Genomic DNA, 15,933 nt, shown 5'->3' on the forward strand with positions numbered 1-15,933 from the left:
TTCAACACCGGCTCATGCTTTGTTGTTGGTTTCTTTAACGACGTCATGTCTTCCGGGTCAACGTGATCTTTGTAAAACTTTAACTCCTCTGTTGCACAAACAGACTCAGCATAGGCAGCATCACCTTCTTCACACTCCAAAGCTATTTTCCGGCTCCCATGTACTGTAATGGTGCCCTTATAACCCGGCATCTTGAGCTGCAAATATACATAACACGGCCGAGCCATGAACTTGGCATAAGTCGACCGTCCAAACAGAGCATGATATGGGCTTTTGATCTTAACCACCTCAAAGGTTAATTTTTCTGCTCTGGAGTCATACTCATCTCCAAATGCTACTTCCAGTTCAATCTTACCAACTGGGTATGCCGACATGCCAGGTACCACACCGTGAAAAATAGTGTTGGATTGTTTAAGACTCTTATCAGTCAACCCCATCCGGCGGAACGTCTCATAGTAGAGGATGTTGATGCTGCTGCCTCCATCCATGAGTACCTTAGTGAATTTATATCCACCAACCTGAGGCGCCACTACCAAGGCCAAGTGACCCGGATTATCAACTCGGGGTGGGTGATCCTCTCTGCTCCACACAATAGGCTGCCCTGACCAACATAAGTACCGTGGAATCGTCGGCTCAACGGCATTGACGTCCCTCTTGTGAAGCTTCTTCTCCCTCTTACATAAACTAGTGGTGAACACATGGTATTGCCCACTATTTAGCTGTTTTGGGTTGCTCTGATACCTGGACTGTTGCTGCTGATTACCTTGGTCGGGTTGTGGATTATATCCTTCTTGGTTACCAGGATGGCCCTAACCGTGAAATCCTCCTCCACCTGAACCGGCGCCCAGGCCATGGAAACCGCCTCCACCTGAACCAACACCTGGGCCGTGACCTCCATCAAACGTGTTTGAATTTTTAAACGCCTTCATGATTGTACAATCTTTCCACAGGTGGGTGGCTGGCTTCTCCCGGGTGTCGTGCCTTGGACAAGGCTCATTCAATAGTTGCTCAAGGGTGGGACCTGACCCGCCCGACCGAGGGGGTTACCTGCCCTTGCGCTGTTGATTTCCGCCCTGCGCATTGGTGTTAGCGACAAACTCATCAGCCTTACGTTTATTACCTCCTTGATTTGTCGGGTTATGCTGGTGACCCTTACCGTTGCCGTTCTTCTTTCCCTTCGCTGTCTTTTCTTCGTCAGACACCGGGTCTTTGGTGCTATCAGAATTAGCGTACTTGACGAGAGCCGCCATCAACTGGCACATGTCATTGCAGTCACGCTTGAGCCGCCCCAACTTCTGCTTCAGAGGTTCAAAACGGCAAATTTTCTCCAACATCAAGACTGCTGAGCTGGCATCGTATCAGACGAATGTATTATCTCCTTGACCCGGCGCACCCAATGGGTTGTAGACTCACCGTCCTCTTGCTTACAATTAGTCAGGTCCACAATCGACATAGGCTGCTTACACGTGTCTTTGAAGTTCTGGATGAACCGGGCCTTCAACTCCGCCCACGAGCCGATAAAATTGGGTGGCACCCCTTCAACCAAGTACGACCTGTTCCATCCAACATCATAGTGAAATACTTGGCCATTGTCACGTCGCTGACCTCCAACAACTCCATAGCCATCTCATCACTCTCAATCCAAGCCCTAGGCTATAAGTCGGCCGTGTAATTAGGCACTTTACGAGGGCCCTTGAAGTCTTTTGGCAAACGCTCATTACGTATGGCCGACACCAGGCAAGGGACACCTCCAGTTCTTGTGGCCACCCCAGCCTCAACTGAGGTTGCTGGATAAGCCGAAAAGGTCTGATGAGCCACCTGCTCTGCTGTCAGTTGAACCGCTCGCTCCGCCTCTTGCCGGATCCTCTCCTGATCCGCCAAGTTAATGGCTCCAGCCTGCACTGGCTCATACCTATGCGGCCGGTTGTGGCGTTGAGCATTGCTTGACATGTCAGCTGACTCCATATGCCTACTGTAGCTTGGGCTCCGGCTCGGGCGAGGAGTTGAATGGATCATGTCTTGACTGTAGGAGTATGCATCCTGCTGTGCCAGAGCTGTTTGAAGAAGTTCTCTCACCCTTCACATTTCGACTGCCGCCTGTGAATCACCTTCCATCGGGAGAGCCGCCAAACAAGCCGACACTTCAATGAGGTTTTCCAAGGGATTGGAGAAGTGACCCGGCGGCATTGGTACGTAATGAGGTGGAGCGGCAATTACACGAGGTGGTTCCATGGCACGCGGTTGGACCGGTGCGCCGGGTGTCGTGATCCGGTTTGCCTCCGGCGGGTTGCTTCCCCCAGCTCCGGGCGTATGAAAAAGGTTCCTAGGATCGAGCGTCAGAGGTAGACGTGACTGAGTTTTCTAATGCCTTCTCCTCATGACCTCATTTGATGCGTTCAGATCCACCGAGAGCCGGAAGGTCTCCGCTTGAAGCTGTTGAGCACGAACGTCCAAAGCCACCCGCTCCACTGCCATCCTGACTTCCTCCGCGGCCAGATTTTCTTTAGCTTGCACCATCTCTTCACGTACGCGTGCCACCTCTGTGTCATGCTGGGCTTTATCCGCCGGCTCTACCATGGCAGTCAACAGAGTCGTTAGTTTATCCATGAGGTCCATTAGAATCTGAGCCGGGGGGCGCGGGGTCTCCTGACCCGGCTGCGGCCGACCCGGTAGTTGTTGCCGCTGCTGCTGTGGAGTTCTGCCCGGGATGTGTCCCTGCCATGAAGACTCCGGCCCAATTCGGTGGCTCAAGGGGGTCTGGAATACTACTGCCATCGGAACAGGCCCCGAGCATGCCATCCTGCAGCTGGTACAAGGAGTTTGTCTCGCCCGTTGATGATGCAGTATCAGAACAGACGGCCGTCTCACCGCCCTCCACCGATCCTTCAGAGTATTCACCGCCGTGGACGCAGCCTACAAAGGCATGCTTCACAACATATTGAACACGGGTGGTCCTCGCGCGTTGAGCCGTTTCGATGAGGTTGGTGTGGACGTCCGGCTCAGGGCCTGACTCGCCGATCCGGCCGATCAAGACGTGAATTCCGCTGAAGGGGGCCCGGTATCCATACTCAATTGAGCTGGCCTCGGGGCCCCAGCCTTCGTCGTCGATGTAGAGCTTGCTGTGACGACTCTTGGTCATCTGGCCCACAGCGTATCCCTTGAGCCCTTCGAAGTTGCCCTTCAAGAACTCAAATCCACCGTGCGTTGGCCCCACTATGGGCGCCAACTGCCGTGCAATTGTCACGGCAAATGTCCTAGCGAATGGACTTAGTCGTAGGGCCATCGCAACTAGGAAGCTTAAAAGGGTTAATCGGGACAAAGGACACGAGAGGTTGTATACTAGTTCGGCCCCTTACGATGAAGGTAAAAGCCTACGTCTAGTTGTGTTGGTATTGCTGGGGTCTCGATCACCAAGAGGCTTAACTCGCCGGCTTGGTTCTCGATCTCTTTTTTCTTGCCCTAAGCCGCCACCGGGTCGTCCCCTTATATACACGGGTTGACGTCTGGTGGCCTATAGTGTCCTGGCCGGCTCATAATTGTGTCCGGCTCGGTGACTTCCTTTACATGTCTTTCTTTACAAGTCTTTCCTTACATATGGCGGTTTGTAATATTGGGCCTTAAGCCGCCTCTAGGCCCTTGGGCCTTCTATAAGATTTAATAAACTATCATCTTAATGTTTACTGGGCTTCTTGTGTAACTCGCCATTGGGGCTGACCCGGCCCCTCCTGGGCGGGTCATAACTGATAGCTATATCCCCAACATTATCGGAAATACAGATAGGTGAAGTAGCAAAAGCAGGGTCATATTTCATTCTAGCATTCAAAGATTTTCTTTTAGCTTAGCTAGTAATTTCTTAAGATCATATCTATCATTGCAAGCAAGAAAGTCTCTAGCAATTTCTTCATCCATAACATAACGTTAGGAACAACAGGCAATTCATATCTAGGGGAAGAATCTTCATCATCACTTTCATCAATATTAACAGTTTCAATAATTTCATTCTCTCTAACCCTAGCAAGTTGTTCATCAAGAAATTCACCTAGTGGTACAGTAGTATCAAGCATAGAAGTAGTTTCATCATAAATATGATGTAAAGCAGAAGTGGCATCATCAATAACATGCGACCTATCAGAATCAATAGCATGTGTAGGTGTCGCGAGTTTACTCAAAATAGAAGGTGAATCAAGTGTAGAGCTAGATGGCAATTCCTTACCTCCCCTCATAGTTGAGGGAAAAATCTTGGTTCTTTGATCTTTAAAGTTCTTCATAGTGATCAACAGATATAAATCCCGAGTGACTCAAAGAATAGAGCTATGCTACCCGGCAACAGCGCCAAAAATAGTCTTGATAACCCACAAGTATAGGGATCGCAACAGTTTTCGAGGGTAGAGTATTCAACCCAAATTTATTGATTCAACACAAGGGGAGCCAAAGAATATTCTCAAGTATTAACAGTTGAGTTGTCAATTCAACTACACTTGAAAGACTTAATATCTGCAGCAAAGTATTTAGTAGCAAAGTAATATGATAGTAGCGGTAATGGGAGCAAAAGTAATGGTAGCAGTTTTGTAGTGATTGTAACAGTGGCAGCGGAAAAGTAACTAAGCAGAGATCAATATGTGAAAAGCTCATAGGCATTGGATCAGTGATGGATAATTATGTCGGATGCGATCACTCATGCAACAGTTATAACATAGGGTGACATAGAACTAGCTCCAGTTCATCAATGTAATGTAGGCATGTATTCCGAATATAGTCATACGTGCTTATGGAAAAGAACTTGCATGACATATTTTGTCCTACCCTCCCGTGGCAGCGGGGTCCTATTGGAAACTAAGGGATATTAAGGCCTCCTTTTAATAGAGTATCGGACCAAAGCATTAACACATAGTGAATACATGAACTCCTCAAACTACGGTCATCACCGGTAAGTATCCCGATTATTGTCACTTCGGGGTTAACGGATCATAACACATAATAGGTGACTATAGACTTGCAAGATAGGATCAAGAACTCACATATATTCATGAAAACATAATAGGTTCAGATCTGAAATCATGGCACTCGGGCCCTAGTGACAAGCATTAAGCATAGAAAAGTCATAGCAACATCAATCTCAGAACATAATGGATACTAGGGATCAAACCCTAACAAAACTAACTCGATTACATGATAAATTTTATCCAACCCATCACCGTCCAGCAAGCCTACGATGGAATCACTCACGCACGGCGGTGAGCATCATGAAATTGGTGATGGAGGAAGGTTGATGATGACGATGGCGACAGATTCCCCTCTCCGGAGCCCCGAACGGACTCCAGATCAGCCCTCCCGAGAGAGTTTAGGGCTTGGCGGCGGCTCCATATCGTAAAACGCGATGAATCCTTCTCTCTGATTTTTTTCTCCCCGAAGGTGAATATATGGAGTCAGGATGGACGTCGGTGGAGCACCAGTGGGCCCATGATGAAGGGGGCGCGCCCAGGGGGTAGGCGCGCCCCCACCCTCGTGGACAGGGTGTGAGCCCCTGGCCTTGATTCTTTCGCCAGTATTTTTTATATATTCCAAAAATATTCTCTGTTGATTTTCAGGTCATTCCGAGAACTTTTATTTCTGCACAAAAATAACACCATGGCAATTCTGCTAGAAACAGCGTCAGTCCGGGTTAGTTCCATTCAAATCATGCAAGTTAGAGTCCAAAACAAGGGCAAAAGTGTTTGGAAAAGTAGATACGATGGAGACGTATCAGCCCCCGATGATATCGGTATTGTGTGCGGGATCTGGGGGTATAGTTGGATCCGAACTAGTGTTGCCCTCTCATCCTGCCACACCACGGATGGCTTGAAGAGCCTTTCCAAAAAGATGTTAGGCGGGACATGGTCACGCTTGGCGCCCATGCGAGTGAGGACGTCCGCCGCTTGATTACTTTCTCGAGCCACATGATGGAACTCGAGTCCCTCGAACCGAGCTGATATTTTGAGTACGGCGTTATGATAGGCCGCCATCTTCGGATCCTTGGCATCGAATTCTCCATTTATTTGGGATATTGCGAGATTTGAGTCCCCGTGCACCTCCAGGCGTTGTATGCCCATGGTGGTAGCCATCCGAAGACCGTGCAATAAGGCCTCGTATTCGGCTGCATTGTTGGAGTCTGTGTATAATATTTGGAGTACGTACTGGACTGTGTCTCTAGTCAGGGACATTAAAATGACGCCTACTCCTAAATCAGCCAGCATTTAGAGCCATCAAAGTACATGACCTAGTTGGAATATGTGCCATACTCTTTAGGGAGTTTGGCCTTTGTCCATTCGGCGACGAAGTCGGCTAATACTTGGGATTTAATGGCCCGGCGCGGCTTGTATGTTATGTCAAATGGTAGGAGCTCAATAGCCCATTTGGCAATCCGACCTGTAGCGTTGCGGTTATTTATTATATCATTTAGTGGTACTTCTGAAGCCACCGTAATCGAACACTCTTGGAAGTAGTGTCGTAGCTTTCGGGATGCCATGAATACCACATATGCTTTATTTTGGTAATGAGGGTACCGGGATTTGCATGGCGCAAGGACAGTGGATACGTAGTATACCAGTTTTTGGAGTGGGAACTTGTGTTCGTCCTCCTCTCGCTCAATGAAGAGCACTGCGCTCACCACCTGGTGTGTTGCCGAGATGTATAATAACATCAGTTCGCCGATGTTTGGCGCGGCCAGGATTGGCTTGCTCGCTAAAAGAGCTTTTATTTCCTCTAGTCCGGTTGTTGCCTCTTCCGTCCACTCGAAGTGGTCAGTACGTCGGAGAAGGCGATAAAGTGGCAATGCTTTTTCTCCTAGTTTGGAGATAAAGCGGCTTAAAGCTGCCACGCATCCGGCTAGTTTTTGGACCTGTTTAAGGTCCGTTAGTGTAGCCAATTGTGACAGAGCTTGGATTTTGGCTGGATTTGCCTCAATTCCTCTATTGGAAACGATGAAGCCCAGCAATTTTCCGGGAGGAACACCGAAAACACATTTTTCTAGATTGAGCTTGATTTCATTTGTCCGGAGATTGTCAAACGTGAGACGCAAGTCGTCTAATAACGACTCGACGTGCTTAGTCTTGATGACGACGTCGTCCACATATGCTTCAACGGTCTTGTCGATTTGTTTTTCTAGGCATGTTTGAATCATGCGTTGGTAGGTGGCGCCGGCATTTTTAAGACCAAAGGGCATAGTGTTGAAGCAGAAAGGTCTGTATGGGGTGATGAATGTCGTTGCGGCTTGATCGGACTCCTTCATTTTAATTTGATGGTATCCGGAGTATGCGTCGAGGAAACACAATGAGTCGTGTCCTACAGTTGCATCAATAATCTGATCAATGCGGGGGAGGGGGAAGGGATTAGTGCAAGCCTTATTGAGGTCTTTGAAATCGACGCACATGCGCCAGGATTTGTCCTTCTTTGGCACCATCACCAGGTTTGCTAGCCAGTCCAGGTGTTTTATTTCTCTGGTGAATCCGGCCTCGCTTAACTTGGCTACCTCCTCCTCCATAGCTTGTCGTTTGGGTTCGGAAAAGCGTCGCAGTGTTTGCTTGACCGGTTTATATCCCTTCAATATGTTGAGGCTATGTTCGGCCAACCTGCATGGGATTCCTGGCATATCAGAAGGGTGACAGGCGAATATGTCCTAGTTCACACACAGGAATTCTCATAGCACGGCGTCAACCGTTGGGTCCAACTGTGCCCCGATGGATGCTGTCTTCTTGGGGTCCGTCGGGTGGACTTGAAATTTGAATATTTCATCTGGTGGTTTAAAGGAGGTGGATTTGGGTCGCTTGTCCAGGATTACGTCGTCCTTGTCCACCGTAGAGCACAGCGTGGTTAACTCTTCGGCCGCGAGGGCTTCAGACAATGCCTCGAGGGCCAGGGATGCGGTTTTGTTTACGGCGCGGAGGGCTATGTCCGGATCACTAGCGAGAGTGATAATACCGTTGGGCCCGGGCATCTTGAGCTTCATATACCCGTAATGAGGTATAGCTTGAAAGCGTGTGAATGCATCTCGCCCCAACAGGGCGTGATATCCACTGTTGAAAGGGGCCACTTGGAAGGTTATCTCTTCGGACCGATAATTCTCCGGCGTGCCGAATACCACGTCAAGTGTAATTTTCCCCGCACATCGCGCCTCCCAGCTGGGGATGATCCCTCGGAAGTTTGTATTACTATGCTTGATGCGGCTCCTATCTATTTCCATTTTATTTAGTGTGTCCTCGTAGATGAGGTTTAGTCCGCTGCCGCCGTCCATGAGCACTTTAGTGAGCCGAAAGCCATTCACAATTGGGTTGAGGACCAAGGTGGCTGGTGCCCGGACTGACCGGAGTTTTGGTTCGTCACTGGCGTTGAAAGTTATGGCCGTGTCGTTCCAGGGATTTATTGTTGCGACTTGGCAGACTTTGGCGAGGTCGCGGAGTGCCCTCTTGCGCCGATTGTTTGCAGCGAAGGTCTGATGTTACTACACAACCTTCTTCTTGTAGACGTTGTTGGGCCTCCAAGTGCAGAGGTTTATAGGACAGCAGCAAATTTCCCTCAAGTGGATGACCTAAGGTTTATCAATCCGTGGGAGGCGTAGGATGAAGATGGTCTCTCTCAAACAACCCTGCAACCAGATAACAAAGAGTCTCTTGTGTCCCCAACACACCAATACAATGGTAAATTGTATAGGTGCACTAGTTTGGCGAAGAGATGGTGATACAAGTGCAATATGGATGGTAGATAAAGGTTTTTCTAATCTGGAAATAAAAAAACAGCAAGGTAACTAATGATAAAAGTGAGCGTAAACGGTATTGTAATGCTAGGAAACAAGGCCTAGGATTCATACTTTCACTAGTGCAAGTTCTCTCAACAATAATAACATAATTGGATCATATAACAATCCCTCAACATGCAACAAAGAGTCACTCCAAAGTCACTAATAGCGGAGAACAAACGAAGAGATTATTGTAGGGTACGAAACCACCTCAAAGTTATCCTTTCTGATCGATCTATTCAAGAGTCTGTAGTAAAATAACACGAAGCTCTTCTTTCCGTTTAATCTATCCTAGAGTTCGTACTATAGTAACACCTTAAGACACAAATCAACCAAAACCCTAATGTCACCTAGATACTCCAATGTCACCTCAAGTATCCGCGGGTATGATTATACGATATACATCACACAATCTCATATTCATCTATTCAACCAACACAAAGAACTTCAAAGAGTTCCCCAAAGTTTCTACCGGAGAGTCAAGACAAAAACGTGTGCCAACCCCTATGCATAAGTTCACGAGGTCACGGAACTCGCAAGTTGATCACCAAAACATACATCAAGTGGATCACGTGATATCCCATTGTCACCATAGATAAGCACATGCGAGACATACATCAAGTGTTCTCAAATCCTTAAAGACTCAATCCTATAAGATAACTTCAAAGGGAAAACTCAATTCATCACAAGAGAGTAGAGGGGGAGAAACATCATAAGATCCAACTACCATAGCAAAGCTTGCGATACATCAAGATCGTGCCGAATTAAGAACACAAGAGAGAGAGAGAGAGATCAAACACATAGCTACTGGTACATACCCTCAGCCCCGAGGGAAAACTACTCCCTCCTCGTCATGGAGAGCGTCGGGATGATGAAGATGGCCACCGAAGAGGGATTTCCCCCTCCAGCAGGTTGCCGGAACGGGTCTAGATTGGTTTTCAGTGGCTACGGAGGCTTCTGGCGGCGGAACTCCCGATCTATTGTGCTCTACGATGTTTTTAGGGTATATGGGTATATATGGGAGGAAGAAGTACATCAGGGGAGCCACGAGGGGCCCACGAGGGTGGAGGGCGCGCCCAGGGGGGGTGGGCGCGCCCCCCTGCCTCATGCCTTCCTCGTTGCTTCCCTTACGTACACTCCAAGTCTTCTGGATTGCTTCCGGGGGGTGTTGCTCGGAGGTGTTTTTGAGGATATCCTCGCCGCTCTTGGCCACTTGCCGGAGTATCCAACATGCTCTAAGGCCGCGGGTTGGTATGGTATCCGGTGTTGTGTGTATTTTGCATGGCCTATCGAGCCATCCCTCTGATATGTCTCCAACGTATATAATTTTTTATTGTTCCATGCTATTATATTATCTGTTTTGGATGTTAATGTGCTTTATTTTACACTTTTATATTATTTTTAGGACTAACCTACTAACCCGCGGCCCAGTGCAAATTGCTATTTTTTGCCTATTTCAGTGTTCCGCAGAAAAGGAATATCAAACAGAATCCAAACGGAATGAAACCTTAGGGAGAGTTATTTTTGGAACAAATGTGATCCAGGGGACTTGGAGTAGACGTCAAGAAACCAACAAGGAGGCCACGAGGCAGGGGGCGCGCCTAACCCCCCTGGGCGCGCCCTCCACCCTCGTTGTCCCCTCGTGGCTCCACCGACCTACTTCTTCCTCCTATATATATTCATATACCCCGAAAACGTCTAGGAGGACCACGAAACCCTATTTCCACCACCGCAACCTTCTGTACCCAAGAGATCCCATCTTGGGGCCTTTTTCGGAGCTCCGCCGGAGGGGGAATCGATCATGGAGGGCCTCTACATCAACTCCATGGCCTCTCCGATGATGTGTGAGTAGTTTACTTCAGACCTTCGGGTCCATAGTTATTAGCTAGATGGCTTCTTCTCTCTCTTTGGATCTCAATACAAAGTTCTCCTCGATCTTCTTGGAGATCTATTCGATGTAACTCTTTTTGCAGTGTGTTTGTCGAGATCCGATGAATTGTGGGTTTATGATCAAGTTTATCTATGAACAATATTTGATTCTTCTCTGAAATCTTTTATGTATGATTGGTTATCTATGCAAGTCCCTTCGAATTATCAGTTTGGTTTGGCATACTAGATTGATCTTTCTTGCAATGGGAGAAGTGCTTAGCTTTGGGTTTAATCTTGCGGTGTCCTTTCCTAGTGACAGCAACGGCAGCAAGGCACATATTGTATTGTTGCCATCGAGGGTAAAAAGATGGGGTTTATATCATATTGCTTGAGTTTATCCCTCTACATCATGTCATCTTGCCTAATGTGTTACTCTGTTCTTATGAACTTAATACTCTAGATGCATGCTGGATAGCGGTCGACGTGTGGAGTAATAGTAGTAGATGCAAAATCATTTTGGTCTACTTGTCGCGGACGTGATGCATATATACATGATTGTGCCTAGATATTCTCATAATTATGCACTTTTCTATCAATTGCTCGACAGTAATTTGTTCACCCACCGTAATACTTATGCTATCTTGAGAGAAGCCACTAGTGAAACCTATGGCCCCCGGGTCTATTCTCCATTATATTAATCTTCCGTCAACAAGATATTTCTATCATCGTTTATTTTGCAATCTTTACTTTCAATCTATATCATAAAAATACCAAAAATATTTATCTTATTATTATTATCTCTATCAGATCTCACTCTCATAAGTGACCGTGAAGGGATTGACAACCCCTTTATCGCGTTGGTTGCGAGGTTCTTATTTGTTTGTGTAGGTACGAGGGACTTGCGTGTAGTATCCTACAGGATTGATACCTTGGTTCCCAAAAACTGAGGGAAATACTTGCGCTACTTTGCTGCATCACCCTTTCCTCTTCAAGGGAAAACCAACGCAGTGCTCAAGAGGTAGCACCCTCCAGAACGGTTCCGCGCCCCGTAATGGGCTTAGATTTCTTGCTATTGGGACGGGCGCCCCGCGCGGGTGCATCCTTTTTGCCCAGGCGAGGGGTTGAGTGGAATCCGGTGGTTCCCAGCGACCTGCCTGCGTTTTCCAGGCTTTTCCATTGAGCAGTACTTCTGTACTATAGTTGTTGATAACCCGCAAGTATAGGGGATCGCAACAGTTTTCGAGGGTAAAGTATTCAACCCAAATTTATTGATTCGACACAAGGGGAGCCAAAGAATATTCTCAAGTATTAGCAGCTGAGTTGTCAATTCAACCACACCTGGAAACTTAATATCTGCAGCAAAGTAATATGCTAGCAGTGATAACGGTAACAAAAGGTAACCATAGTAAAACCAATGTTTTTGGTATTTTGTAGTGATGATAGCAATAGCAACGGGAAAGTAAATAAGCGAAGAACAATATATGGAAAGCTCGTAGGCAATGGATCGGTGATGGAGAATTATGCCGGATGCGGTTCATCATGTAACAGTCATAACCTTGGGTGACACAGAACTAGCTCCAATTCGTCAATGTAATGTAGGCATGTATTCCGAATATAGTCATACGTGCTTATGGAAAAGAACTTGCATGACATCTTTTGTCCTACCCTCCCGTGGCAGCGGGGTCCTTACGAAAACTAAGGGATATTAAGGCCTCCTTTTAATAGAGAACCGGAACAAAGCATTAACACATAGTGAATACATGAACTCCTCAAACTATGGTCATCACCGGTAAGTATCCCGATTATTGTCACTTCGGGGTTAACGGATCATAACACATAATAGGTGACTATAGACTTGCAAGATAGGATCAAGAACACTCATATATTGATGAAAACATAATAGGTTCAGATCCGAAATCATGGCACTCGGGCCCTGGTGACAAGCATTAAGCATAGCAAAGTCATAGCAACATCAATCTCAGAACATAGTGGATACTAGGGATCAAACCCTAACAAAACTAACTCGATTACATGATAGATCCCATCCAACCCATCACCGTCCAGCAAGCCTACGATGGAATTACTCACGCACGGCGGTGAGCATCATGAAATTGGTGATGGAGGATGGTTGATGATGACGATGGCGATGGATTCCCCTCTCCGAAGCCCCGAACGGACTCCAGATCAGCCCTCCCGAGAGGTTTTAGGGCTTGGCGGCGGATCTGTATCGTAAAACGTGATGATTTCTTCTGTCTGATTTTTCTCCCCAAAACTCAGTATATGGAGGTGGAGTTGGAGTCGGAGAGGCAACAGGGGTCCCACGAGGTAGGGGGCGCGCCCTAGGGGGCCAGGCGCGCCCACCACCCTCGTGGAGAGGTGGTGGGCCCCCTGGCCTTCATCTTTTGCAAGTATTTTTCTTATTTTCTGAAAAGTGTCTCCGTGAAGTTTCAGGTCATTCCGAGAACGTTTGCTCCTGCACATAAATAATACCATGGTGATTCTGCTAGAAACAGCGTCAGTCCGGGTTAGTTCCATTCAAATCATGCAAGTTAGAGTCCAAAACAAGGGCAAAAGTGTTTGGAAAAGTAGATACGTTGGAGACGTATCAACTCCCCCAAGCTTAAACCTTTGCTTGTCCTCAAGCAATTCAGGTGACAAACTGAAAGTGATAAAGAAAAACTTTTACAAACTCCGTTTGCTCTTGTTGTTGTAAATATGTAAAGCCAGCATTCAAGTTTTCAGCAAAGATTATAACTAACCACATTTGCAATAACGCATAGGTCTCATGTTTACTCATATCAATAGCATAATCAACTAGCGAGCCATAATAATAAATCTCGGATGACAACACTTTCTCAAAACAATCATAATATGATATAACAAGGTGGTTTCTCGCTAGCCCTTTCTGAGACCGCAAAACATAAATGCAGACCACCTTTAAAGACCAAGGACTGACTAGACATTGTAATTCATGGTAAAAGAGATCCAGTTAAGTCATACTCAATGTAAACTAACAGTAATGAATGCAAATGACAGCTGTGCTCTCTAACTGGTGCTTTTTAATTAGAGGATGATGACTCAGCATAAAAGTAAATAGATAGGCCCTTCGCAGAGGGAAGCAGGGATTTGTAGAGGTGCCAGAGCTCGGTTTTGAAACAGAGGTGAATAATATTTTGAGCGGTATACTTTCATTGTCAACACAACAACCAAGAGATGGTGATATCTTCCATGCTACACACATTATAGGCGGTTCCCAAACAGAATGGTAAAGTTTATACTCCCCCTTCCACCAACAAGCATCAATCCATGGCTTGCTCGAAACAACGAGTGCCTCCAACTAACAAGAGTCCCAGGGGGAGTTTTGTTTGCAATTACTTTGATTTAGTTTGCATAAAGCATGGGACTGGGCATCCCGGTGACCAGCCATTTATGTCGTGAGTGAGGAGCGGAGTCCACTCCTCTTGAGAATAAACCGCCTAACATGGAAGATACAGACAACCCTAGTTGATACATGAGCTATTCGAGCATACAAAACAGGATATTTATTTGAAGGTTTAGAGTTTGGCACATACAAATTTACTTGGAACGGCAGGTAGATACCGCATATAGGTAGGTATAGTGGACTCATGTGGAATAACTTTGGGGTTTAAGGGATTAGATGCACAAGCAGTATTCCCGCTTAGTACAGGTGAAGGCTAGCAAAAGACTGGGAAGCGACCAGCTAGAGAGCGACAACAGTCATGAACATGCATTAAAATTAATCAACACCGAATGCAAGCATGAGTAGGATATAATCCACCATGAACATAAATATCGTGAAGGCTATGTTGATTTTGTTTCAACTACATGTGTGATCATGCGCCAATTCAAGTCACTTAAATCATTCAGAGGAGGATACCACCCTATCATACCACATCATAACCATTTTAATAGCATGTTGGCACGCAAGGTAAACCATTATAACTCATAGCTAATCAAGCATGGCACAAGAAACTATGATCTCTAATGATCATTGCAGGCATGTTTATTCATAATAGGCTGAATCAGGAACGATGAACTAATCATATTTACAAAAACAAAAGAGGTCGAGTTCATACCAGCTTTTCTCATCTCAGCCAGTCCATCATATATCATCATAATTGCCTTTCACTTGCACGACCGAATGATGTGAATAATAATAATAATAGTGCACGTGCATTGGACTAAGCTGGAATCTGCAGGCATTCAATAAACAGGAGAAGACAAGGCAATATGGGCTCTTTTGTCAGATAAACAATAATGCATATAAGAGCCACTTCAACAATTTAATTATGGTCTTCTCCTATCGACCCCCAAAGAAAAGAAAGAAAAAAAACTATTTACACGGGAAAGCTCCCAACAAGCAAAAGAAGAACAGGAAATATTTTTGGGTTTTCTTTTTAATTACTACTACAAGCATGGAAATTAAACTGATTAAAAGCTACAACTAATTTTTTTGGTTTTTCCTAAGGTTTGTTAAACACACAAGAAGAAAACATAAAATAGGGAATTAAACTAGCATGGATGTTACAATGAAAAAGTATGAGCACCGACATCTAGCAATGAGTGTGTGAACTTAAATGTAATGTCGGTGGGAAATACGTACTCCCCCAAGCTTAGGCTTTTGGCCTAAGTTGGTCTATGGCCACGGCTGGCCTGGCGGATATCCATAATAGTAGCTGGGGTCGTACTGTGATGCAGCAGCTATCGCCTGCTGAGCTGCAGCATGGCGACGAGCGGCCTCCTCTCTCCTCTCATACTCATCTACCTCCTCTCTGGTAATAGTATATCCTCCTCTTGCCTGATAATCAAAGAAGGCAGGGGCAGGGAGAGTAATACGGACAACACGACGTCTGTCAAAGATTAGTCGATACTGGAGAGGTGATTCGTTCCTCTCGACAAACTGGTGGTGAACCATAGCATTAAAATCTAGATAAGCAGGAGGTAATTCAATATCATCTTCGCGTATGGCTATACCAAGAAAATTAGCTATGAGGGTTGCATAAATTCCACCAAATAAATCTCCATTAAGTCTATTAAGATGCAACCTATGTGCAACAATGGCTCCCAAATTATATGATTTGTCTCCTGACACAGCACTCCTAAGAATACTAAGATCTGGGACACACATGTGACATGCCTCATCTTTACCATTTATCCATCTACCTATGAAGAGAGCAAAATAATGTATAGCAAGAAAGTGAATGCTCCCTATGGTAGCTTGTGTAATATTTCTAGATTCTCCCACAGTTATGCTAGCAAGAAAATCTCTAAAT

Source organism: Triticum urartu, chromosome 7 (assembly GCF_003073215.2).
Source record: "Triticum urartu cultivar G1812 chromosome 7, Tu2.1, whole genome shotgun sequence".
NCBI classification, from domain to species: domain Eukaryota; kingdom Viridiplantae; phylum Streptophyta; class Magnoliopsida; order Poales; family Poaceae; genus Triticum; species Triticum urartu.